A 23550-nucleotide genomic window follows, 5' to 3' on the forward strand; every position below is an offset into this window, starting at 1 on the left:
ACTTCTGAAACATCGTTAAAATCCCCAACCTATATAAGCAGCAAACATCTTTCTGATGAAAAAACAAACAGAAAGAAAAGGGGTTGGGGATGAGGAGTGGGTTGGAACCGTCAGCAGAGAGCAGGTTTTGCGGAAGGAGGGCAGTGGGCACATAGCACAGGAGACCAGACAGGCCTCCAGCCAGGCTCCCCACGGTAGGGCCCGTGGCCAAGAGCTGCTTGGTCCTTGGAAGCCAGGGAAGGTGGGCCCTCCCCAGGGTCCTGAGAGGGGGACATGCCAAGGATGCCCTTCAGCTGGAACAAAAGGCAAAGGGTCAAGCAGGGGAATCCGCAGGGCCAGGCTCAGTGTGTGGAGACAAGCACAAAAGGCCTGGTCTGGCAGATGCCTGTGAGCACTGACGCACTGGGGCATGAGGGCCCAGGCGCAACAGAGGGTCTTAGGGGGCCCGATGGAAAGAGATCAAATTCCTGGTTACAGACAGTGATTCAGAACCAGAGCCACAAGCTGGAACAAAAAGGTTACTTGACTGGTCACTTATTGCAGGAATTTTTTAAATGTTGGAGCTGGGAGAGATTTTAGGGACCACTTTGTATGTGTCCTGGCTCAGTGCCTAGAACACAGAAGGGCCCCCCACCCCGCCATGTTTATTCAATGAACGGATTCACAAATGAATGGGGAGAGAAGCAGAACGCCAAAACCGCTGATATTCATAATGATGTTCTGAGGCCTAAGATATTGATGTACCTTCCGAATCTTCCAGGAGGGAGCTGTGCTTTCTGCACTCGTTAACTGCCTTTTAGGGCCATGTTTGCAAACCAGTGCTCTGATGACGGTAACTCCTTATGAATCAGAATTCAAGCTGATTCTGTTTGGCCAACCTGCAAGGAGTTCCTAGAACGTGCCAGACCCTGTGCAGAAGTACTTCACTGCCTGTTCCGTTCCGGGCCAAGATGAAGTAGGGTTCAGGGCTCTGACAGTTCTCAGGCTGCAGAGGAGAGGCCAGGCTGCAGCAGGAGCTCTGTGGGCCCCAGGGTGGGGGAGGCGGGAGGGACACATTCTCTGCATCCCCTGGGGCCCCAAGCAACTTCTGCTTTGGGTTAAAGAGGGTCAAAGAGAGTCGGGATGACCCCTCTGACCCCCCTCCCACCTCAGCCAGAGCCCTCTACCCCCTGGCAGCCAGGGGAGGCAGGAAGGAGGGGAGCAAGGCTGCCACGGGGCTCCTCTCCTTGCCATTTCTTTGGCGGCTCCCTCACTGGCCCTGTTTTTCAGACCTCTAGTAATAAAAACAAGCCAATAAAATGAACATGAAAATATATTCATTAGGATTTATAATGCTCATTAAAACTGCCTGTGTACGAAAGCATGACTTAGCTTCATATAAGTGGGAAAAAAATGCAAATTATACTGCATGCAAAGGAGATATTTCCCTAATCGTCCAATCAAATGCCAGCCCAATTATCTGTGGCCAACCCAATGGGTTAAAATTATACTCTCTCTCCTTGGACACAGTGAGGCGCCTGAAAGTGTTTCATTTTAATAAAAATGAAATCTGGACCCTGCAGAAAACCAGCTTCACTAATGACGTGTTTACACAGAGAAAGACAATTTCTAGTTAATGGTGATTACTACCGAGAACAAATTAAACTTCCTGGAGTATATGGGTTAGAGATAATGGGAACGGGGAAAAAAGTTATGGTTTTAGTGTGTGCGTGGCGGCATGGGGGAACGGGGTAACAGAGGAGGAAAGAAGACCCAGGACCTCTGGGAGGAAGTCGAAACTGCAGGGACGCCAGGGTGGGTGTGGACTGGAGAGCTGGAGAGACTGGCTGAGTGGGCTGTGCCAGGCCCAGCCACCCAGCTCGGCAGTGGGAGGGGGCAGCTGGCTCCGAGCTCTCCAAACCCTGAGGCTGGCCACCTTCATCTGGGGCAGGGTCTCATTCTGCCTGCAAACTCAGGCCCCCAGGAGTGACCAATTCCTACCACTTCCCAAGTCGTTGAGAACATATGGAAAGTGCTTCCTATCCCACTCCACTCGCTTAGGAGTGATGAGCTGAGAGGCAGGCCTAGGCAAAGCCAAGTGAGCAAGCAAGCTTCAGATGGGTGACGGAGGGAGCAAAGCAGACAGGAGGTAGAATGACAGAAATATCATTACGATAGGACCATAACTTCACCTACCCTTGACATCCTTACCATCTGGAGTGCCCCATTCTAAAACATTTACCCGTTTTCACCCTTACCTTGGGGGCAGTATCATCATCTTCCTCCTCCTTTTTAAAGCAAGAAAACTGAGGCCACGAGGTGTTACTGAACTCCCCATGTCACATACCTAGTAAGTGAAGAAGTTGGGTTTCTAACCCAGATCTGATTCCAATACCCATGCTCCTAACCATCAGGCTACGCTGTCTGGCTACAAAGAAACACGGAGCCCTTGACTATCGGTATGAAAATGAAGCCTCCAGCTCACTGCCCGGCTCCCATGCACTCAACTTCCTATCCACGCCCTTGGCCACTGCAGGACACGAAGATCCTCTTTCAGGAGCAAAATCTCGGCAATTGCCAGATCCCTTCTACTCCCTGTCTCCCCTCTCCCCTACCTCCTACAACCAGGTGAGCTGGGGCAGGGAGGTGGGAAGGGAGCCAGGATTCCTCCAGTGCTGAGTTTTAATGGATGTTCTTTTGTAAACAAGAACAATCATTTGTGAACAGGCCCAGATGCAAACAGTCCCCAAATCAGGAATTCCAGCTCAGAGGCGCAGAATAATACAGCTTTGGGGAAGATTTAATAATAGTAAAATTAAAATTGTAACTGAAGCATAATGAAGAATGTGGTACAAACAGGCACTGCAAAGGAAAAAAAAAACCCTACACAGATTAGCCCCTATGGAATAGTGATTGGTTGAGAGCAACAGTAAACATTGCACAGAAATGCAACTTAATTATCTCGCAATTCTTAACATTCTACCAAAGCCACATGGAAAGCTTTGATGTTGGCAGCAGCCGAGGCAGCAGCAGCGGCAGCTCCTCTGTCTCCCCTGCTCCTGAAGGAAGATCATTACTAAGAAATTTGCAACCACTCCATCAGCTGAGCCGGAGAAGAGCAGTGGGCTTTATCTGCTGAGAAACCAGGAAGTGGCCAACCACCTGGGAAGAAAGCATCTCTCGAGGGCTACCAAGTCTGGGGATTGGTGGACAAAAAGAGAGCTCTGAGGATTGGGGCGTGAGGATCAGGGATGCTGGTAGGGGAGGCTCAGCTGACAACCCATCTTCAGAGCTAAGTGGGTAGGCCTCCTTGGGGAGCCTGGGGTCTGTCAGCCCCAGGACTGGCTTAGTGAGCACCGGGGTACTTACTGGATGGAATCTCTGGCCTGCTCCCCTCTCCCCTACCCCAAACACACACACACACACACACACACACACACACACACACACACACACACACACAGAGTTGAGTACCATCAGGTTGAGAATGTTTTGGTTCTTCCTGCGTTTGTCCCTGAGGTGACCTGCCAGGGTTCAGGGCAGTGGGGGAAGAGACTGAGAGGAGAGAGGACTCTTCATTCTGAGTCAAATCTCTCTTTTAAGGATGCTTCTGATGGACGTCGGGAGAGACGGATTCAGTGGAGTTCCACATCCAGAAACCCAGTCCCAAGACTCCAAGGCCTGGCTTCCTCTCTCCTGAACTTGCCCAGGAACATGGCACCCCAGCCACTAATCCATTTCCTTCCTCTTTGGATTCCCCCTTTATTCTTTGTGAATGGTAATTCCTAGAAACAGGGGAGATTTTCATCTGTTTGGTCGATCGGTTGGTTAAGTACAGTCCTGCCTAGAGACAGGGGGATGGGCAAGATGACCTTTTGTGGTCCCAGGCATATGCAGGAGTGTAAGAAACCAAAACCATGGTCTAGGTTTGCTTGGATTTTTGCCTTGTCTAAGCCCCTAGGAAGGCCCCTGACTTTGTTGAATCCTGAAGTACAGCAAGACCGAGGCCAGGTGATCCCTAACCATGAGATGGCCTGGGAGATCCCAGTCCCTTGGTGATGGTGTCTTAGGGTGCCAGTGTTGGGGCCACCCACTCGAGGGCTCCCCTGCTGACTGGACACAGGGTCATGTAAGTCCAGAGGAAGTCTTTGATCCCTAGACAAGCAGGTGCCCAGACTGCTGAGGGGCCTGGGGGGAAGGAAGAGTAGATTTTCCCTGCATAGGAGATGGGAATGCTGCTCTAGTCCCCAGTGGTTGCCACTGCCCTGGAATGAAATATTTTCTGTGGTTCCTCAGGACTGGAGGCTTCACTCCTATCATTCTGGAAATTGGTTCCTGGGTAGGCTAAGTTCCCCATTTCACAGATTGTAGATTCCAAGTTGTAATGGAGGGAGGCCACTGAGACCTCCAAGGGGATCCTAGGGAAAACTGAGTCTAGACTGGATGTATTACCCACTGCTGGGGGCTGGGGGTGGCAGGGAGAGGCAATCTCAGTATTGATACATTTATTTGGGATGCTGAGCTTTAGAGGCTCTCGTATGTTCGAGCAGTGCAGAGACTCACCAAAATCCTGCCTCCCTGCAGTTTCCAGAGGTGAACAAAACCTGCCCCCCAGTTCCCACCCCTCCTTCATCATCACCCCCTAACCCACCATCCTGGTTAATCTGTAGTCTACCATCCTGAACACAATTTCCATAACCCTCATCTCATTCTGAAAATATCTGGTTTATGTAGGGTTCATTGCCCACCCCCCTTTCCCACTAAAATATAAATTCCTTAAGGGTAGGGGGTGTGTCAGGGTTGTTCAGCAATGTGGCCAAAGTGCCAGGCATGTGGCAAGTTCTCCATAATAAGCATTGGCTGAACGGAAGAATAAAATGCCCAGGCCCATCTTCCTCTTCCCTTTCTCAATCTCACCCTGGGGGTGGCCCAGTCACATCTAAAACACCTGGCCTCAAGATAAGAAGGAGGCTGGAGCTTGGCCAATGAGGGGCTGTGGGACAAAGGGAAATGCTCCCAGAGTCTGGAAACATAACAGAAACACATGTAGAGTGACCGGGTAGGTACCAGGCGTGGCTCTGAGTCCTCAGCCTGGATTAGCTTATTTTCATCGTCACAATGTGGGTTTTGATACCACCAAGTCCACTAACTGGATGTATGATCTTGGGATAGTTATTTCCTCTCCCAGGCCTTATTTTCTCAGTCATCTATAAAATGGAGAAGAGTGGGGCACTGGCCTGGAATATCTGCTAGAACTGTAAATCCTGAACAGAGAGGGGTTGTGTATGCACTGTTATAGCCTCAATATCTAGCACAATGCCTGGGCCCTGGAAGGTCCTCAATAAATGTTTATGAAATGAACAAAGTAATGTTCTGCCGAGCTCCATTCTAGGATCCCAAATTTCCCGTTGTTCCGCCGCAAGCAGGTCAGTTTCTCATTTCCCTTGGGCTCAGGAGGCCTTGTCTATTGTTTCCAAAAGCCCCAGGGGACCTTAGACTTGGAATTCACCTAGATCTGTGTCCTCAGTGAAAGTGAGGCAGGGACACCCAATGCGGCTGTGGAGGTGGAGGAGGAGAGAGAGCTGGCCGGAGCAGGCAGAGGATTCTGTGCTACCCAACTTGGATGAGTGGTAGTATCACAAAGGGGTCATGATCCACATGGCCCCAGGGCACAGATCCTCAGATGAGTCTGCACGTCAGGCAGGGCAGAGCTGACGGATCTCTTCATCTTACAGATGCACAGACTGAGGCTTAGAAGAGTAAGCCACTTGCCCAAGGTCACACAGCTGGGTAGTGACCAAGACCCGTGGCTTCCTCCCTTTTCTTCCCTTGCTGCCCTCATTGCCCTCAGACCAGAGCCCTGATGCTTTTGGCCAAGGAGAGAGCTGCTACATACGTGGCCCCTCGCCCCTCCCAAGGTCAGAATCTCTCAGCACCCCATCACTGCCTTGGAGGAATGGCAGTCGGAGCGAGAGTTGGGGAGATGGAAAACTATTGGTGACTTTTTGCACTCGATTATTTAAAGACACGTTTTATTCTTTGTAAAGAGCTGCCTGGCAATTGCCCTGGTGCTGAATTTTTGCAGATGTCAGATGCGTCCACCTCTTCACTTGAGTTGTCTAATAGCCCAAGTGGTTGCTGCCTCCATTTGTTTGTCTCCTTGGGGTGTGCTCTCTTCAGTCCCGGGAGCCCCAGGAAGCCTGGTGTTACATAAGCACCTCATCAGAATAAACATCCAGCTAAACGCCCGCTTCCTTGAGTCCTCCCGCCCTGGAGGAACGCTTACCTCAAGCCCCACGTTTTCCCAGAGCGCAAAGAGAGATTTTTGTTCCTGACGGCTTCCCCCTTATTACCAGGGGTCACCCCGAGGCGTCAAGCCCAATCTGCAGCATCTCTAGGCATCCTGTTCCTTCTGTAATGGACAGGGGAACAGGGGATCACTTTTACTTGGACCCCAGCCTCCCTCCTAAGCACCCTGGCATCCCTAATAGCAGATATTTATTCATAGAAAACCTACTGTGTGCCAGGCCCTGTGAGGGGTACCAAGAATAGAAATAGGAGTGAGCTTCAATCCCTTCCTAAGGAAAAACCAAAGTAGAGCTGAGGTGACAGACGTGTGAAGAAATAACTACAGATCAGCAGCTATAATTGAGAAATGTATGTATTCTGGGATCCTGGGAGGAAGAAAGTTCTGGCTCTGCCCAGGAGTCAGTGGCATTTGCGCGGGGCTTTGAAGGACATGTAGACTTGAACGAAGGACCGAATGAAGGAGTTAGGATATATAAACTGCAAAAAGTAATACATAACAGGAGGTGTGAAAAGCAGCAGGGAAAATAGCATGTGGAGGGACTGAGCTAAGCCACTTCTCCTGGCACTCAGCTACCCCCAAACTGGCTCTGGTCTGGCCAGACTCCCTTCTTCTTTGACTCTGAGAGGGAAACTAGAGGCAGGGGAGTCCTGGTAGCCTGCTGCCTTACTTTTTGGCCTCCATTCCCTCCTCTTTAGAATAGAGCCAACAATAATAGCTACACCCATAGGGTTATTGCAAGGACTAAATGAGATACTATGTGCACGTGCATAGCGGGCCTTGATAAATGGAGGAATCATTATTACTGCTTTTGCTACTATTACCACTACTGTTGCTGGCAAGCCTCCAGGAACCTAAAAAAAATGCCTCGGAGGCATAAAAACACTTCTGGATATACTTGATTCTCCACATGGTAAAAGATTATTCTTCACTTCCAACCCAAACATATCAGGAAGGGCCTTCCTACTCTTTCTTGATGATGAAATGAAAAACATTTTGGAAGAGGCAGCCTTTTATCGGAGGAGCTTGCTTGAGCAATCCTCAAAGGCCTCATCTAGGTTATGTTGCCCGGGACAGAAGTCAGAGCAATGGGTGACCCACTTAGCTCAAAGCTTTGCTCATACAGGTGCATTAAAGAGCTCTACGGACGCAGCTGTGTAGGACCCCTTAAAGGAGTGAGCCGACACATGCAACCCCCCAGACCCTGTTGGTGAAGGCACAGGGGTGGGGGTGGGGGCAGTGACGAAGCTGCCTGGCATTTGCTGGGATTTGGGCCTGGCAGTCCCACATCCAGAGGAATTACATGGACTTTTCATGGAGTACACTGTCTTGTCCCGGTTTTCAGGACCACCCCCGCCCCACACACTTACCCAAATGCCCAAGCCAGAAAATGGGATCTCATCCCTGATGCAGCCTGACCCTCACCAACCCCCACCCTCCATTTCAAGCCTGTCACTTCTCCACCTGTAACACCTCACAACTGTGTAGAGTGTTCTCTTTCTCCACTGCCCCTTCCTTTAGGCAGGGCATCGTCTCTTGTAACACCTTCCTAAAAGGTCTCCTTGCTTCCCCCCCTGCCCCGCCTTCCTCTAATCTGTTCCATACATTGAAGCAAGAGTGATCTTTCCGAGACACAGATCTGGCCAAATCAATCTCCTGCTTCAGACTCTTCTGTCACCACCCACCCCTTGGAAGTCTGGCCCTCAAGATGCTCCACAGTCTCCAGCCCAAGCCCTCACCACAGCCTCTGTCCCACACCATGCTCCTGTCAGATGGGACATCCTGCGTTTCTGCCCTCCTGCCAAGCCCCCCCCAGCTACTGAAGTTCCCTCAGCTTGAGCACTTGTAGCCACTCCCTTGTTTTTTGGCTAACTCCTCATCCTTCAGGTATCAACCCAGACAGCTCCTCTCTCGAGGAACCCTCCTCGACCTCGCAAGATTTTATTAGGCGCCCTCCTCGGGGCTCTCAGGGTGAGCCTTGCCGGATGATAGCACTTAACACACTGTACTTGAATCGCTTGCTTACTGGTCACCTGTCTCTATTCTCTCACCGCGCACTAAGCTCCGAAAGGGCACATTCCCATCCTGAATAATCCTTGAACATCGCGGGCAATAAATATTTGTTGAATGAACAACAAATGAACAAAGAAATGAATAAACAACAAATTGAATGAATGAATGAATGAATGAATGAATGAACGAAAGAACAACTTAGGACACATAAGCTGAAAAAGATCCCATAACAGGAGATCATCCCCACCAGGGAAGCTGAGCACATAATGCGGGAGGCAGACACACAGGGTGGAGGCGGGAAGAGGTCGGGGGGCTGATCCAGCAGGCGAGGAGCAAGAGAAGAAGGGAGGGGCCCTGGCAGAAAGGCAGGAAGGACATCCGAAGAAACTGCCCCTTTCCATCCTGCTCCCGAACCCTGCACCCCATCTGCATAAATCCCGGCTACCTGAGAACACAGAGTTTTGCCAATGAGGAGACTTACACTATTTCATAAACTTTCTTTAAATTAAAATCAGGCAACACACACACATACACATATACCCCACAGACATCTTCGTCGCTGAAAAGTTGCTCCCTATAAAATAAAAGAAGCTGTTTAAATGTCTTCCTTCCAAGCTAGCCCCACAGAGCTGGAGCTGAGAATACATTAGCCTTTAATGAAGTGAGACTCTCATCTTCCAGGAGACACCTCATTTAGCGCAATTGTTTCAGAGCCATTACAGAAAGACAATTACAAGGAAGCGGGGAGAGTAATTGGAAATGCTGGCAGGAGTTGGGCGAAATGATAATAAATAAAAATATTCAACCTAATAAGCTTCCAGGAGGGGGTGGGATGAAGAAAATCAACATAATTAGAACTGAACCTTAGCAAGGAAAAACAGACAGCAGGGTGGCAAGTGCTCAACTTGTACAGGAAGAAAGAAGTCACGTGCCGCCCAAGATGATTCCGGGCCGCAGGCTGCCAGCCCCTCCGGAAGCTGCTGGAGGGTGGAGGGGCGCCCAGAGCTGTCGGGGGACTCAGGGTGTGCTGTTCCTGGCCACGAAACCTGGGTGTGTGGAAGAGGCAGGCCCGGCCTGGTGCGGCGGGGTCCTCTGTGTGCGGAGAGGGGGCCGAGGGAGGTCGAGACGGGGAGCACGGCCCGAGCCCTGACTCAGTCGCTGCCAGTCTCCAGTTCTGCCACCATGTGCAAGAGGACCCCGCTTTTTGGGTCTTGCTTCTCTCATTCTAACTCCAAGGAGGAAACTCTAAGACCTGTGAGTGCTCTACCCGTCTCCGGTGAAGGCTGTCTCCTCTATAGGTGTGGCTTCCTCTCCTTAGCGGATAGGCCCCCTCTTTGGTTCTGAAATTTCAACACGAGAGCCTAGAAATTAAGCTTAGGGAGTCAGCCTAAGCATCATTTATGTAAAAGTCATTTCTGACCCCACTCTATTTCCCCCCAGGGGGCCCGGGCCACATCCTACTTGCTGGGCTCTGGCCCTGCCTGTTGGGTCCAGCACAGCTCCTAGAACACCACTGTGCTTGATGATAGTTCTGTCTCTGTCTGTCCCTAAAAGGCCGTGCGTACTGTTCAGAGCATTTGCAGAGGAGATGGTATGAGGCCTGGGACTTGTTTCAAAATAACCCCAGTGAGCAGGGGAGTGCTGATTTACACCATGATTTCTTGTTTGGTTGTTTTTGAAAAAAGCAACGTAAGTAACGTGAGGTCAGGGACCTCAGATTTGTCACCCAGTACCTAGCTTAGGACCCGGTACACAGAGGGCACATACTTATTATTCTGTAGCATAATGGGTCTCTAGTAAATATGTCAACCAAACTGACTAAGGATCAAACTGAAGCCAAATTTTAAAACTTCGGAAGATTCTCAGATAGTTTCAATCAATTCAAATAAATAGAATTGAAACCACACTTAATTTAATGAGAGCCTGTAATGTGCCGGCAACGTGCCAGGCCCTGGAGATTCACAGGGGAATAGGATCCCCAAGTGACTTTCCCTAAGGAATTTGTCATCTAGTGAGATTCAGGTTGTAAAGCTTTAGGCATGACGTGAAGCCACACTAGGGGGTGGGCCATTTGTCCAGAGACAAGAGCAAATATGTATTAGTCTCACCTCCTGGACAGTGGGGCGGTGGCCTAAGTCCCTGGTCCTCAAATGAGTTTACAAGTCTAACAGTAAAACATTTTCATACACCTTCAATATGTATATATATCGACCTGTGTGTGTGTGTATTAGACCTACTGCCCTACCAATATATGACATGTCTTATGAAACATACTCAGAAATGGAAATCTAAACAGGATGAGATAAAAAATACTAATAAATAAGTTGAAATCTTTTCTTTTCTTATTCCAATGACCCACCTTGCTTACTTTATTTTGGAGACATTATGTGTAGACTACCAGTGTCCTGGGACTAGACAGCCCTGCCATATAAAAGTAATTCCACGGGTGCCTGGGTGGCTCAGTTGGTTAAGCGTCTGACTCTTGATTTTGGCTCAGGATCTCAGGGTCATGAGATAGAGCCCCGTGTCAGGCTCCACGCTGGGCATGGAGCCTGCTTAAGATTCTCTCTCTCCCTCTGCCCGCCCCCCCCCCCTGCTCTAAAAGAAAAAAGAAGTAATTCCAGTCTGTTCAGTATACCAAACAGAATTCAACACCTGCTTTTCTCTTGCTGGCCATAGCATCCAGTTTCCAGTAACTGGTGTTGAATGTGCCTCCGGATCCATTAGAACCCTGGGACAAAAAAAGCCAAAGCAGAGGATGGGAGAAGAAACCAGATAGCTCCCTCTGGGAGAAACTAGGAGTAGTCCTGTTCATTCACTCATTTGGTAAACACTTATCACAAATTCAGAATGTGCCATGTGCCATGTGCCATGCCAGGTGGAGTGAGGGCTCCAGGGCAGAACCCCGTACTGGCTCAGTTTCGTGGAAAAGGATGGATGCAGATATACTCGGGATGGAGGTGGACGCTGGTCAGTGTCAGGAGATTCAGGCCAGGTGCTCTGGGAGGGCGCAAATGCCTTCCCCTGAGGGATCTAAGACTTGTGCAGGAGGTGGCACGGGACTAGGGACTATGGGCAGGGTTTGGCCACGCAGAGAGAGAAGAAAGACTCTTCAGGAAAAGGAAATGTCTGTGACAAAGACACAGGGGCAGTAAATTAAGGGGGTCGTTTTGCTTCGCCTATCATCCATTCCATCTGGAGATCCCATATCCTGAGGCCAGGTGGGAGAGAGAGAATGCTCACCAGAATTGCAAATTCAAGGGACAGGGGCCTGCTCTCAGACTGAACACGCTGCAAACTAGAGAGTGAGGCCTGCTGCCGGGCCAGGCTCCCATCAGACATGCCAGTGGTCTGACCAACAAAACAAGCATTTATGGGCTGTGAAAGGCTAATTGGGAGAGAAAGCCAGTCTAGTAATGGGCATTCTCTTCCGTTAGGGATGAACAGACCTTGAGCTGGCCTTCAGGTGAGGCAGGACAGATGACTCCTAAGGCCCGTGCTCATTCTGGGATGCTACACTCTGGACTCTTAACCCCTGGAGAGCGAGGCATCTTTGGGAAAGATGTAACTAGGATACAGTATGGTAAAGAGTCACAGAAAGGTGCCCAGAGTGCACCGGGAGCTCAAGGATGATAAACCCTAGCCAGGATGCAGTCACATACTCATCACCAAGAGACTGAGTTCTAACCAGGTAAATGAGGGGGATGGAGAGCATTCTAGGCAAGGAGAACCTCACATGTAGAAGCACAGAAGCACAAGAGTACAGAAACCCAGCATCCTGCTGATAGAGGCAGATGGTCACAAGATCCAGCCAATCCAAAGAAAGCAGGAACTGCTGGGGCCCTGGGGGGAGATAGGCAGCCTTGGGAGTCACCCTTAGGCAGACCCTGCTCTGCCTAGAGCTGGGTACCACACACAGTCAGTGCTTAATAAATGTATGTAGATGGTAAATTGTCATCTCTAGGAAGTAAAGGCTGGGATAAGCAATTCATTCTTATAAAGCCCCAGGCAGCGCCACATGCTGAGATGCATTTATTAAAGTCTTCTGATGAGAGAGGGAGGGAAGAGAAGAGAAGAAGGGAGGAGGAAGAGCTGGGATGGGGGGCTGCCTGTCAACATCCTGACAGAGCCGCACACTCCCACCCCCCCACCCCCGCCCCCACCCCTTTACATCCAGGAGCAGGCATAGGGTCTCAGAGGGGAAAGCAGACAGGAGCCATGGAAAAGAAAGGAAAATGCAATAATGTCCTAAGCTCCAAAGCAGGGTCAAGTGTGCCTACAATTCCTTTAATTTTCCCAACGACCCTGTAAGATGGAATTTTTATTACTGTGTAACAGATAGGCAAACTAAGGCTAAGTAAAACATGGTTGGTAGAGGAAGCGGGAGCTTGAATCTGTAGGATACTATTCTTCCAGATGCTTCCCAGACCCCAGAGCAGATAGGGCAAAGTGAAGACAGAGATGGATACCAGCTGGTGGTTTGCAGCCCTAGGTCCTGAGTCCCCTCCTACCTCCCCAGGTTCTGCTGGCCCCTGGATGTCCCTAGGTGAAACCCTAGAAGTTGGTGAGAAACTGCCCCAGGACCCAGGCTGAAGATGGCCAGCGGCCCTCTAGGGGGTTCCTAACAGAAGGTTAAGGTTCTCTGTTAAGGGCAGGTCAGAAGGACCCTTAGTAGACACATCCACAGCAGCCTCCCACCCCCTTCTCGCCCTGATTCCTTGCTCCAGCCCTGACTTACATTTTGCAACCATTCCAGCCTCTACCACCAAACCCTCAGTGGCCTTAGGCGACTGTTAGCTCCTTTTGAGGCTCAGTTTCCCCACTAAGTCAGTACTCAGGAACTCACTGATCTTTAAGGTCCTTGAGCATCCCATGAGCCTCTTCCTCACTCCCCAGACTTCTCCTTTTCCTCCCCACCCCATCCCATAAAAGCCAGGAGTCCCTTCCCTCAGGTGAGTCACCTGCAGTCTGAGCCACCCATCATAGGCCCCTGGGTCACCTGCAACCCATCATAGGCCCCCAGGGACCACAGGCGAGGCCATCCTATAACGGAGGGCTAGAAACCGGGAGTAGGCAGACTACCACCAGGGCCTCTGTACAGCCCAGCCAAGGTGTGCTTGCCACCAGATTTGGGAAGGTGGCCAGGTCCCTGATTCAAAGCCAATCCCAGCTGCCTCATCTGAGAGAGAGTGGTCTGCATGCAGCGGGGAAGCACAGTCTTCAGGGTCGTGCAGACTAAGTTCACTGCTTCTCTTTCTAGCTGTTCAATGGTATGTTGCTTCATCTCTCTGATTATGCCCGGCTCCCTGATTTGTTCTGTTCTGAGAAGACTTGTCTCAGAGGGTTGGTGGGAGGGTTACAACAGATAACGCATGAGAAACACTGAGAGCAGTGCCTGTCACACAGCAGAAACTATTCTTCGGTGCCCCCTACATTAGTATGACAGTAGGACTCCCGAAGTACTTGACAGTCGTGGGAATCACATGGTGTGGGGAAGAGAGCTGCCACCCACACGCAGCCAGTCACCAAGGCTGAGCAGTTTCATGATGAAAAAACCCCCTTCCAGCAGGAAAGTTCCCCTCCCCCCTCCAGGGAGAGACCCAGGTGGGTCACTTGAATGTGATACACTTTTTTTTTTTTAATTGGGTTTAAAGTTATAAAACAACAGCAGTGAACTCCTCCTGTCTCTGCAGGTACTTGGGCCCAGGTGGGGATCAGGGGCATTAATTAAACTCACTCAACCTCCCCCACAGGACCGGTGGTCCTGTGTCCCCAAAGCTTCTCGCCGTGTGGTCTCCTGCACCAGAAAGTGGCTCCTCCTCAACTCCCAAGCCTGGGAAAGGATCCACCTTGTGGACCAACCTCACAAGCCACCCTCAGACACCCACCCCCAGACGCCCACCCCAACGTAGCCTAATTCGGTCCTAAGTATTCCTAAGGTGCATTCCAATTTCCCGCTGTAATAAATGGCACAGAATGCAAATGGAGGTGGATGTGGGACACAGATGTTTGCACTAATTTAATTGAGGGAACACCTTGGATTAAACACTTTGCAAAACACTCGCAAATAGGTTCAGTGCATTCGGTAATGAAAAACCTCCCAGCCCCCTGGCACTTGGCTGCGGCTGCCTGGGGCTCCAGGAGCGCGGCTGGGAGTGGGAGGGTGTGGGGGAGAAGCCCAGAGCAGGGTGGAGACAAGATGCCTCCAGACACAGGGAGAGAGGCAAAGGAGCCAGTTCCTAGGAGGGCTTCCAACAGATTTTCCACCAGCTGGGGCTGACTCCACCAAGAGAAAGAATCTGGGAGGGTTGAGGAGGGAGGTAGGCAGCACCTGCCTCCCCATGTGGGTAACTGCTCACCTGTAGGGGTCAGCAACAGGCAGGTGCGTCCCTGTCCTAAGGACTCAGCTCCAACCTGGAGGCCTCACTGCCCAGCTGGCTGACGGCCAGTCACCCACCAGTACAGGATTGAGGTCCCTAGGCCCAGTAACCCCATGGAAGATCAGCCTATTTGATCTTTTGGGCATGAGGGTGGGTGGAAAATATCTCTTAGATATTTGGGGTTTATTTGTAAGGCAGTGCTCATTTCTTTGATGCTTCTTCCTCACCTTCCCTTCAGATTAGGGGACTTCAAAAACTCCAACCCTGTAGATCTACCAAGCTCCAATCCCCTCCTTCACTTTTCACCATCCATCCATCCATCCATCCATCCCCTTAGCTCTGGGGCTACAGAAAAGAGTGATACTCATCTGCCCCTGGAGGTGCGTGCTGTCGCCTGGGAGGCAGACATGAACAGCTGCAGGGACAGGGCAGTAAATGTGCTCAAGGAGGCATCCGTGGTAACCTGGGAGCCCAGGGACAGTGCAGCGACTTGGCATGAGAGGGTCAAAAGAGAGTGGAGAAAAGGGGAGATGGATTCCTGGCAGAGGGAACAACATATGCAAAGATAATGAGGCACATAAGTTTAGGCATTTGCAGAGACTCAGGAGAGACTTCCCATGTGGGTCCACTTGGGGGACGGGTGGCACAAGTGAGGATGGGCCATTTTCACCAGCCCCCTCCTCCCACCCCAGCCCCTGATAGTTCTCATAGTTGGGCAAACCTAGAATCAGTTCCTATAATGATTGCTCTGTAAGTCTCAGAGTTCAAATCAGGCCAGGATGATTTTATATTCCTGAAAACAGAATCCCTAATTTTCAAACACAATGATCACTTCAAGTGTAATAACCATTATAATAATAACCTGTTATACTTGTATAGTGCTTCATAGTTTATAAACCACTTTCACATTCTCTTATAATCCTCTATCAACAGCCCTTCGAGAAAGATAGAGTAGGTAGTTTCGGTATTCTGGCTTTCTGGATGAGAAAATTAATCCCAAGGTCTCAGCCACGTAAATAACAGAACTAGGGTTCAAACTCAGGTCTATATGACATCAAAGTGCATGCTTGTTCACTCATTCAATCATTCAGTCATTCAGCCATTCAGTGCATCATAGAGCACTGGTTGAGTACCTATTATGTACCAAGAAACATTTCAGACTCAGAGCATGGATAGCATGGTGGGGATATTAAGATGAGTAAAATCCTAGATGCAGAGACAGCACACTGACAGATATACCTGGACGGACAGGAAAATAGCAGGGCAAAAGGCAAAGCACTAGGAACCAGGAAAAACACACTCTCTACAAATACTTTCTCACTCATAACACACACACCCTGCAGCCTGTGTACACATATGTAATACATACATGCCCTTATCACACACAAAGATAGGAGCCATTTCTCCTGGGGTGCCCCCCCCACTCCCCAGCATGGAATGGGGACATCCCCACCTGACATCCCCACACCTGACATCCCCACCACTAGCTGGGCAATAGTTCAGACCCCTCAGTTGGAGGCCACCCTGTGGGGCTGAGTTTTGCCCCATCCCACGGCACACATAAGCATGCCAGTACTGTGTGAGCCCTGGTGTCATGGCAGCAAGGGTGTGATACACTTCTAGGCTGGCTGGCTGGCTGGAAGGGTGGATGGATGGGTGGATGGATGGTAGATGGATGGATGGATGGATGGATGGATGGTGGATGGGTGGCGGACGGATGGGTGAATGGATGGATGGTGGATGGATGGATGGTGGATGGATGGATGGATGGTAGATGCATGGATAGATGGTGGATGGGTGATGGATGGATGAATGGTGGATGGACGGATGGATGGATGGATGGTGGATGGATGGTGGGTAGAAGAATGCTATAGATGGATGGATGGGATGGGGAGGGACACTGGGAAGCACAGGAGATTTCACCTAGCTAGAGGTAGATCCTAGAGGGTAGATCCCCTGCCAGTGGGCCCAATTACAGCTAAACACTGCTTTACTTTCTGATGAGGTCAAATGAGCCTCAGTTACCTCTGCAAAAACAATACCCACCTCACAGGACCTATGTGAGAATGTGTGATGGGAGATGCTGAGACATGTAGTGCATGACGTAGCACATAGAGATAGGACCTTCCCTCCCAGGAAGTGAAGGGAATGGACAGGCAATTAACTTTGCAGAGACTCAACAGATATCAGTCTCCTGACTTCCCACCACCATCGTCCAACCTAGGGCTTTAAGGACTTACTAGAGAATGCCTCTCCATCACCCCACCCTCTTCTCCTAGGGTCGGTCATTCATTCTTTTTTTCATTCAGCCAACCTTGTAGGGTGCCTATTATGGCCAGGCCTGGTTTTAGGCACTGGGATTAGGAGAAGAATAAGATTCGGTCCTTAACTTGTGTAGACAGACAACTGTGTTTGAGGTCCTGGGATGACACAGAGGACACAGAAGGAGTGCAGCAGTGTTTCACAAAAGGCAGCAAAGCTCTGAGAGGAGGGAGTCATAGAGGAGATATGCGAGCTGGGTATTACAAGAGGAACAGGGTGTTACCAGGTCAAGGAGATTCCAGACAGAGGACATAGCACCTGCAAAGGCTCTAAGGTGTGAAGTTATACAGAGTATCTGGGGGCAACTGAGCAACTAGGTATATTTGGGGTATCAGGAGTAGGAATGTGCCCTTGTATCTGAGTGTCTATAAGTAAAAGGGAGGTGGAAACAGCAAGGGGGGTAGGAGATGAAACTAGAAAAGTAGATAGGGATGAGCCTGGAAGCCCATGGTCAGTCAGGCCAAGCAGACCATAGACAGTAAAGCATCACCGGGGTGGTGCAGCACGGGTGGGACCAGTCAGATACAACAGCATTTATTAGGCCCCCGCTATACAGGCACAGTGCTAGGCTCCTCTGCGTATAGGAGGCTATCCTTGGCTGACTCTGATGATAAATGAATTTGACGAGGTATTTTCCTCTTTGATTCAGGCAATTATCCCTGGAGAAATGGCCAATTTGGGAGCAATTTTTCCTCTCTGAAGAGCCAGACTGGCTGGCTAACAGCAAAAGCAAGGGGAGGGTTCCCACATGGCCACCAACACCACCACCACCCACAGCCAGAGCTGCTGGGAGCCGTGCTTGGAAATCCTTTAGAATGTCCTGGGGATTTGGGAAGAACTTGAGAAGGGATCATGGTGGAGGTCACAAGAGCCAGAGAGGAAGAAAAAACAGGGGAAATCCCTTAGGCCAGACAAAGATTTACGAGTCTGCATTTCTAGTGAACAGGACAGAAAGGCAAGGTGGGTGGTGGCTGCCACCTTGTCGTTCTCAAACCCTCAAACCTTCTCCGGTCCTGCTCACAGCAGGCCAGGTTCTCCCTCCCCTCCTCTTCTCTCCCCTCCCTCCTTTCCCTCCTTCTCAGCTCCTCTCCGGAAAGGTTTATGGAGAAGACTCCAAATAGCCCCCTCTCCTGCAGGCATAGTCACACCAACTGAAAGGAGATTTAATTAGCAAAATCTCGTTAGGCAAACGAAATTATCCGTAAGACAATACTCCTCTGGACAGGGGGTATGATTAAACAAAGCCATTAATTGAGAGAGTCGCTTTGGCAGCTCCCCGGATGCATTCATCTCTGGGCAGGCTCCACTTTGCCTCCTTGGGCCAGAGGAACAGACTCTGCATCCTCCCTGCCGGCCCCACCCGCTCCCCACTTCGTCTCCGCTCTTGCAAAGCCCCTCCAGTTGGGGCTGCAGACCTCGGCATCTCATCAGCGGCCGCGCTGCCGCCAGATTCCTGCTAAAGTGCCTTGATTGCATAATGTCTATTTGCATAATGTAAATTGCAATCTCCTAGCTCGGGAGGCAGGAATCACAGAACAGCCATTATTTTTTACCACTCCACAAAAATTCTACATTTAGAAAGCAGATTTGCAGCTCAGAAAGCCGTATAAATCTGAATCCGCCAGAAACGCCATTAAATCACACCAATTAAGCCGGACCAACGAAGAGCCCCTGTCACTGTTCTCTGCACACTCAAGGACTCCCAGCCCAGATGGAGGCCAAGAGAAACTGGAGGCTATGGCAGCGGGCCTGGGAGCAGGAGCTGCAAGAGGCAGGAAATTCTGTCTTATAAACCCTAACACACACCCCCAACCATAGGTCCCATCAAGACCTGGGGGAGAAAGGATGAGAGGCGGGTGGAACGAGGCTGAGTTCTTTCTGAAAGAGGACTTTACCCCCATGTCAACCTCAGTCCGTACTTTCTAATTGATTAAGGTCTTCTTTCCAGCTTATCTCTTAACTCAGACAAATGACGCTGTGTGCAAAGCATCCCATGATGGGAACCCAGACTACCCCCTCAAGCAGTAACAACTGTCCTGACACCAGCAAGACCCCATGTGATTGCCCCCAAGACAATGATCAACTTGACCTTCACTGCCCACCCGCACGTACCCACCAACCTTTGTCCCACATTTTCCTTATATAAACCTGGATGTATTTTCAGCACTTTGGAGACTGTCTTTGTGACGTGAGCCTGCTGTCTTCCTGGTGTTGGCCTCACTGAAATAAATCCCTTTCTTGTTTCCCCACCGCTCCTCTCTCTGCCTGTGGATTTCGTCAGGGACTGGCCAAACCGGGTCTGTTTGGGCCGCCCCCTGCCCAGCTGCTCTTCTGCTCCTGCACCCCAGCTACATATCTTAAGCTCATTGCCCGATTTCTGGTGGGTACACTGTCTATAAACTTTCAATTTATGCAGCAGGAGAACATGTATCAGGATGAAGTCTGCACCCTTAGCAGAGGGAGTAGGGAGATCTAAGGTGTTTTGCACGGAGGTCAAAACACCCCTGCCTTTCAGAGCTCTTCTGTGACTTTTCCTCTCTTCTCTTCTCCCAAGTCCCTTCCGGCCAAGTGTAAGAAACCGTAGGAAAAATCCTGCTCAGACTGGGCTCGGCTGGAGTCTGAGTGCTTTTTAAAAGCTATTTCCTAGGGGTCACTGGGGAGAGAGGTGAGTCACAAGGTGCCTGGAAAGGGGCATTCCCTCTGACAACGATGCAAGATCCCAGCTTCCCCTCAGCCCGCCGTACACCTGGTTACTCTTTTGTCTCTTTATTGCTCATTCAATATTCATTTGTCAAAGGGCAAGATGCTAATGTGTATTATTAAAATATCAATAGTTTATGAGTGAACTTTTATGGAGGGTACAGTTAAAGGAAAGATTCTTGACCATCCCTGTCAGGAGCAATGGAGAGAAACAATCTTTTCCAACTCTACTATTTATTTCCTGATTGGAGGAACGACCGAACCGTTCTGAGCAGCTATTGTGTGCCAAGAAGGGCTGTAGTGCTCCCACACGCTGGCTCCCCTTCGGTCCCCACAGCACAGTCCCATCTGCATTCTGGAGGTGAGCAATCTGAAGACGAAGCAGGTGCGCCTGCCTGGGTCACGAAGGTGCCAAGTCGGAATCCAAACTCTTGCTTTTGGACTTCAAACCCTAACTCCCCTTCCCCACCCCGCCCCAAGTAGGAGCCTTGAAAATGCAAATGAGCTTTATGTTTTTATCCGTTCCTTCATTTGTCCAAATTAAACATTCAATTCCTGACCTAAGTTTCCAAACCCTGGCACCTTTTTATCAAAACCAAGCCCATTTACCCTATCCTCCCTCCCCCTCCCTTTCCGGCATTAGCCATTTTCAGATCTCAGCCCCTTGGGAACGTGAATTGGTTCTGTCTCCACTCTTTGTTGCTTGAGTTTTGTTTCTATCCTCTTAAGTCACAACAAGGTATTCAGGCCCTCAGATTCTCTTCCAAAATTCAGCCGCAGCCGGGTCAGGAAAATGACAAAGGAAAGAGGGCCTGGTCTCTTAATGGCACAGTTCTAATGTGTGGCAGAAGGGCAGGAAGGAGAGGAGAGGGCATGGGGTATTCAGATAGGAAGGGCTGCCCAGACTACCCCAGTCCCCAACAGAGCCCCAGTAGCCTCTTAAGTCCTGATCTTTGGCCGAAACCTCCCCCAGCTTGGAAGGCCATTAAGTAGGGGGTGTGGGGATCCCTGGACAGAACACGGGCTCTAGACTTAAGGAATCCTTGGCCACAGGTCTAAGTGCCCTTCCAGTCCTGGCACTGCAAGCTGTGAGTTGCAAATTGGACTGACTTTTGCTGAAATGGACTATCAGGTGGAAGCTTCCACCAACGGCAGGACCTGTGAACACCAGCAAATCCTTGGGGAGTCCCACTTTGGGAGAAGATCTAGCCCGGCCTTGGCAGTGGGGGATGGAGGGGGGACGGCTTTAAACCCAGACATTCTGTGAGATAAGGGACAGTTTGATTTTCAAAGACAGGGTTTCTGTTCTTGTTGGTTGCAACAACACACGTATCCCAACCCTAACTCCCCTTTCAATGTGCTGTTGATACTCCCCCTTTGAGTCACGGTGGGAGGGATGTCTCTGTTCCCTTCCTGAAAGTGAGGTAGGCCTTTGTAACTGCCCCAATCAAGAGAATGTGGTGGAAGAGACGCTACTTGACTTCAGCAGTACCGATCCCAGCTGGCTCTTGTTCCCTTTGAGGATGCTCCCCCTTGGTGTCCAGCCACCGTGCTTTGAAGAAGCCACTTGGAGTGGTCACATGGGCCTGGCTGGCAGCCCCAGCTAACATCTCAGCCAACAGCTAGTATCAGCCCCCTGAATTATAAGTGAATGAGCCTTCGGATGATTCTAGCACCCAGCTTTTCACTTGCCTCAGCTGAGGTCCCGGACCCAGTGGAACAGAGACAAGGCGTCCCTATGGTGCCCTGTTTGAATTCCTGACTCACAGGATATGTACATAATAGACATTGTGAAGACGCGGAGTTTTGGGGTGGCTTGTTACACAGCCGTAGTAACCACTGGGATTAAATCGAATGTTTGCAGTTTCTGTCTCAAATCCAGCCTTCCCTGGTCTTCACTCTGACACTTCAGACTATTCCCTCCTCAACTGGTCCCAGTCCCCCTGAGCCTACCCCCTCTCCCTCTTCCTCCCTCTCCAAAAGGCAGGGTCCTCATGTCCGAGGCAGCCTTGGCAAACCTTCCTGAAAGATCATTTGAATCTTCCCATCTCAGAATCCTGGGACCCAGAGAAACCTGCTCTTCCTTGTTCCTCAGTGTAGGTCCAAGAGTGTGTCCCTGTGAGGGAGCTTTCCCTGGGTGTGTGTGGCCCAGCACAAGGCACCGGGTACCCTCGAAGACAGGGAGGGAACGTGCAGACCTATTCCCCCACACTCTCTACTCTCATTAAGGTTCACGCTCAGCTTGCTTCTCTCCTACTTGACTTGACTTATGAGGTCCCTTTAACCTTCGGTGCGAGGAGACATGATTCTCACAAAGGTCTTTCCACTGTGCCTCCCCCAGCCCCCCAGCCACATCTCCTAGGTAGGCTTTCCCGGAACAGGATGGAGGGAGGCACCCTTCCCTGCCCCCGCAGGGCCCCCGGGCTCAGACCCCTCCAGAGCCTGGGCTGTGGAGAAGGTGCCCTGGGAGCCACAGCCCGTCAATCACAGAGGCGACCAGCACTGAATCGCAGGCCATTAGGCGGGAGGGCCGGCGCCCTGCTCACTCACCGGGCAGCCATCGGCAGGATGTTAGACGATCGCATGGCGGCCATTCTTATGATTTATTCAAATACTCATTACAGTCAATCTATTTTTACACAGAGGTGAAGATGTGCGCTGATAACGGTTAATCATTTATAATTCCATGGACTGGTTGGAAGCCAATGTACTATCAGAGGCGCGGCAGCAGCCCAGCCTCCGGTAGCCCCAGAAGCAGGGTGGGAAGCTACGTAGCCCAGGGCAACCCAATCTTCTGGCGGACATCTGCGGAACAGAGACCAGGTGGAGGGTGCCGCGGGGACAGGAAGACACGGGAATCCCAGACTGTCCTCCAGGAGCTCACAGCTTCACTGGGGGGCATGCAGGAAGGAGCAGGCCAGAGGGGCGCTTGGCGTGTGGATGCAGCAGAACTTCGGGAGAGAGAGAGAGCGTGTCTAGCTGGAGTTACCAAGGAAGGGTTCACTGGGGAGACCGGACTTGGGCTGGGTTCCTCCAGGTGGGTAGACTTTTGCCAAGTGGGAGAACCAAAATGACACCTAAAGCGTACAGTGGAGCTCTACCCGTGACACCAGCAGGGTCACCCTTCCCCTCCCTCATGCCTCCCTAGAAATAAACCAAGGCGTAAAAACAAGTGTGGGCTATGAATTGGCCTGCTTCCTCCTCTCACTGTCTCCCCAGCTTAGCCCACAGATGACAGTGGGAAACTCAAGAGCTTCCCTCTCGAACACTCATGACACACATAACACATCAAGTCCACCTTAATGCACAATCAATAAAGTCTAATTAAATAGGATGTCATATTATAGGGCTTCTTTGTCACATTCAGACCTAATCTAATTAGAAGTCCACTGTATTTTACATTCTGACTGGCTCATTGTTGAGTATTTCTCTTGCACAATGCATGGCTGTTAAAGATCAGGTTCAGGGCTGGTCCTTAACCCATAACCTTATTGAGTCAGCATGGAAACACCAAACACAGTTACTTACAGTTCACAGTCCCTTTCCTGGTGAGCGGCATGGAGGACAGAAAGCCTCAGAGTCCTGCTCCGGACTTTACCTGTCAATAAGAGAAAACGTTTTTACAGATGTGTATGATTCTACTGGGAGGGAGAGTGAGGTGGGGCTGAGGGTAACCTCAGGCTGGGTCTGGTGTGAGAGCAGAGCCAGGACTCTATTCCCACAGTGCTGAGTGGGAAGGTTTCCTGATCAAGGGACTCTGTGTGCAAGACGATTATTATTGGGTAGGACAGCTAACCAGGACAGACAGAGAGGATGGCTCCCTCCTTACCTGCTCGGTGCCTCAATTTC

At 50.6% G+C, this 23550-nt stretch overlaps 1 protein-coding gene across 2 annotated transcripts in view; it reads right to left on the reverse strand.

The window, feature by feature from the left end:
* The window catches only part of PKNOX2 (PBX/knotted 1 homeobox 2), a 184956-nt gene extending 161654 nt beyond the window's left edge, over positions 1 to 23302 (reverse strand). Inside the window, exon 1 of one of the 2 annotated variants that reach the window (XM_008688258.2) lies at positions 23230 to 23302. The gene's annotated coding sequence lies outside the window, so the exon portion shown is untranslated. The remainder of the gene's footprint in view (positions 1 to 23229) is intronic. The other variant, XM_040631075.1, reaches the window with a different exon arrangement.
* Positions 23303 to 23550: the final 248 nt, after the last annotated feature.

The sequence above is a fragment of the Ursus maritimus genome, unplaced genomic scaffold (assembly GCF_017311325.1).
Source record: "Ursus maritimus isolate PB19 unplaced genomic scaffold, ASM1731132v1 scaffold_16, whole genome shotgun sequence".
Classification (NCBI taxonomy): domain Eukaryota; kingdom Metazoa; phylum Chordata; class Mammalia; order Carnivora; family Ursidae; genus Ursus; species Ursus maritimus.